This window comes from Lolium rigidum, chromosome 2 (assembly GCF_022539505.1).
Source record: "Lolium rigidum isolate FL_2022 chromosome 2, APGP_CSIRO_Lrig_0.1, whole genome shotgun sequence".
Taxonomy (NCBI): domain Eukaryota; kingdom Viridiplantae; phylum Streptophyta; class Magnoliopsida; order Poales; family Poaceae; genus Lolium; species Lolium rigidum.
In genome coordinates this window covers 241786678-241790790 of record NC_061509.1, presented here as the reverse complement: position 1 = coordinate 241790790, position 4113 = coordinate 241786678, and the positions used below count along the sequence as shown (strand labels likewise).

Genomic DNA, 4113 nt, shown 5'->3' with positions numbered 1-4113 from the left:
TCAAAGATGTTTCTCATGCACAAACACTTTTATATCTTAGAGTGAGTCAAAAAGTCAGGTTTCTCTCTCTTGGATTTCCACCATTCTCACGTGATACATGTACAATTCCTTTCAGTTGTGAACCAACTCTGTAGTAACATTATACTTTACATATTATTCTACCACAAGTGTTTTCATAATTTAGTAATCTACTATATATATGTGCACTTGCGATGCAACATTAATTTAATTTTATGTGCCTCCCAGGGTTTTTTTTTGTTTGACGCTGAGATCCTGTCAAGTAATGACTCAAAGGTATGCTGACTGAATATTGATCTTAGAGTGACAGTAGTTGCACTCAAAGTACGCATAGACAATATTTGAGTTTATTACTTGTCTATCCTCCTGCTTAGAGGCAAGTAGCTCTGTGTCATTTAATTTGCTAACTATATTTACTTATTTAATTTATCTCTAATAGTTTGCCCAAAGCACATACACAATTTCATCACGATAGATTATTTTGGGAGTGCATTGCACGTGTAAGCATATGGCCAGACTGATGGTGGGTTCCTCCTTAAATTTTTATTAGTTCCTTGAACAAAAAGGGATTCTAATGCACGTTTTGTGTAAGCATGGTCAGCTGACTAAGCTGACATTGCCCTGTGTTCATATAGTTAAGAAGGATAGAAGATTAGGTTGAGTGAGTCCTTTGCATTTGTACACCATCCATTTACCCTTATGACGTTGTAAAATTATTTCATTTATTTTATTCTCTAATAATAACCAAATGATTTGTCTACCATGGTAGTACCCATCTCATATATATGTGTATGTGTTGCTGCAAATGTAGCCCTTGGTCATCTATTTGATCATGATGTTGAGTATCACAGAATGCAGCTATTTTGATGTCATTCTCTGTTTTGTACAAATTGAGAATGATTTAGCCAAATGTCTTGATTATACATCTTGTTGCTATTCTTTGTTAAATGACATGAATTTATCTAACAAATCATATGATTGATTTCAGTACAAAGAAGCCCGAAAGAGCAAAGGGGCATGGAAATGTAGACAATCGCTTCTGGAAGAATAGCTGTCCTGGCTTCAAGACCCTCAAATGATAGATTGATTGTACTATTGTCAATCGGGAGATTTTACCTGTTTCTGTCATTCTTTTCAATAGTTACATTGGCATGCAAGTTAGATCAATGGTCAACGGAATATCCATTTTGTACATGTTTCCATGATAAAACACTATTTACATTTTCATGCGGCATACACCACTAGGATTATTTAAATTACGTGATAATTATTCCTGTTGTAGGATGAGAGATGGTGGTTAGAGACTCCTACAAATTGTGCTTGATCTTATACTGCAATATCTTCCTTAAAAACTTAAATATTATACACATAACCAGATTCTTTGCTAAGCATATTTCAGTATTTGAGAAGTGATCTTTAAAAAGAGTTGAATATTAATGTAGATGGAAAATGCTATGAGCTGAACTTAAACCCTACTACCATAAATATCTTTATGCAATTAATCCATACATTTGAGTAAATATAATTTAGGGTAGTGTTAACTTATGTTTTATTTGGATTTGATCAATCTAAAATACCATCTGCTTGAAATTTATCGTTATTATAGTTGTCTCCATGTTTGATGGTTTGTACATGTTGTAACTTTGTAGTGAATGAACTATCCCTGAAGTTACATGCGCTTACATAGGATAGATGATAGGTTGTCATACATGTTTAATATAGAGTTTATCAAAATGTTTATTAGCATGAAACATGGGGCCGTTATATTCCTTCGTGCTTGGCTCAATCTTGCCTTCATCACGTACCGCTAACACATAATAGATTTTCATGTATAGTTAATATAGTGGTTGCAAAGTCGTTTATTAGCATTATTATAATAGGTTCCCTTATTTTCCTGATTATATATGCATTGCTACTCTGGTAGTGAATTTGTGTGCCTTATCCTAATTTTATTCAATCGGTTTTATTTGTTAAACCTTAAAAAAATATGTTATCATTTCCCACCTGTTTTTATTGTCGTTATAAGAAATGTAAATCAGTGCGAGTTTCATTTTACACCCAATTTTTATAAGTGTTGTACAAAGTTTGTATCGACATAAGTTTTATGGGATCGTGCGCCAAGGCACACATCTAAATCTAGTATATAATTAATCTCAACATAGTATTCAATATTCATAAGATCCCAGCAAACCTAACATATAGGATCACATAAAGATGATCTTGATCATGTAGGGCAGCTCACAAGATCGATACATGAAGCACAAAGTGGAGAAGATAACCATCTAGCTACTGCTATGGATACATAGACCAGGGATGAACTACTCACGCATCACTTCGGAGGCGGGCATGGCGATGTAGATGCCTCCGGGGATGATTTCCCCCTCCAGCAGGGTGCTGGGAAGAGCTTCAGAACCCCTTGAGATGGGTTCGGTGATGGCGATCGCGATGGAATTTTCGTGGATGGAGGCTCGGGTATCCAGGGTTTTCCCGAGAAGATGTATAAATAGGTGGAGGAATTAGGTCAGTGGGGCGCCTGGTGGGCCCAGACCTACCCTAGGCGTGGGCCAGGTCCAGGTCGCGCCTAGGGGTGGTCTGGCCGACCTGCTACGCCTCTTCGTCCCCCCTCCGGACTTCGTCTTCGTTTCGGTAAAATATTGACTTCGACTTTTGTTTCGTCAAATTCCGAGAATATTTCCTGTACAACTTTTTTGAAATACAAAACAGCAGAAAACAGGGAACTGACACTGTGGCATCTTGTTAATAGGTTAGTGCCGGAAATCATGTAAAAGTGCAACGAAGTGTAAACAAAACATATATAAATTGGTGTAAAACAAGCATGGAACATCAAAAATTATAGATACGTTTGAGACGTATCAACATCCCCAAGCATAACTCCTGCTCCTCCTCGAGTAGGTAAGTGATAACAAAATAATTTTGAGGTGACATGAGGCCAACACAATCTTGATCAAGCATGTAAAGCACTGTGAGCTAGGATCTAAGTACTCTAACATAGGCATGATAGCTATAATTCAATTGCACTTAACAACTATGTTATAACATGAAGAGTAACTGAAACAAAGGATGATGAATAGTAGTGCATTGAAAGCAAATGTGTGTTTATAAGCATAGAGTAAACATAATAAAGTAGTACTCAACATGTCCTTATGGAATAGCAAAACATAAATGCAAGGACACCTTCAAAGTTCAGAGGGTGACTAGATACAAATAATTTAAGAGCAAGCAATAGCACAATCATGAATCAATCAATAATAATTTTGGGACTATGCACATTGCACTAAGAATGACAACTATGCTCTCTTAATCGGTGCATAAAGTAGAAGATGAAGACTCAACATGAAAGTAAAAGAAAGACCCTTCGCAGAGGAAAGCGGGGATTACCCATGTGCTAGAGATTTTTATTTTGAAAGCAATAGGAGTGTTGAAAATATTTTTTTTTGAGAGATGCAACCCATGTCAATGGCAGTGATAAATAGTATGCCTCATGCATAATTAATTCCTATAAGTTTGCTTGCCCAATGCATAACATACCAATAATGCTCACACCTTGTCCTAATTAGCTTGGACTTCCATGGATTTTCATCACATACATATGTTTTTACCAAGTGTCACAAAGGGGTACCTCCTTGCCTCCTGTACAAAGGTCCTAGAAGATGAATCTCATTTGATTTCTCAATTTTGATGCATCTCAACTTTTTGGACATCCATACCGGGAAAACAAGGACAACATATATTTGGATATTTACCAAACTGAAACTTCCACCATGTGAACATGATTTTAGTTGGCGGCCCAATGTTCCTCTCTAACAATATGCATACTCCAAGCTTTGCAACTCATGGTAAATCTCCCTTCCTTCAAACAAGATGAGCATGCATAGTAATTCACTGATATTCAACAAAATCATATTGATGGTGTTCCCCATGACAGCATGGTTATCACACAACAAGCAACTTATAATAACTAAAAATTCATAAGACATAATACCTACCACAATAGTTTGTTTAGACTACTTTCCCATGAGCTATAAATTACACAAAATATGTGATAATTTTTGAAGGTTTAAAGGTAGCACACAA

The 4113-nt window shown here is 36.2% G+C and overlaps 1 long non-coding RNA gene across 1 annotated transcript; it reads left to right on the top strand.

The window, feature by feature from the left end:
• The first annotated feature begins 241 nt into the window (after positions 1-241).
• LOC124693184 lies at positions 242-1245 on the top strand. Its single transcript, XR_006999889.1, has 2 exons — positions 242-294; positions 1007-1245. It is a non-coding gene; the product is annotated as an uncharacterized LOC124693184 (long non-coding RNA).
• Positions 1246-4113: the final 2868 nt, after the last annotated feature.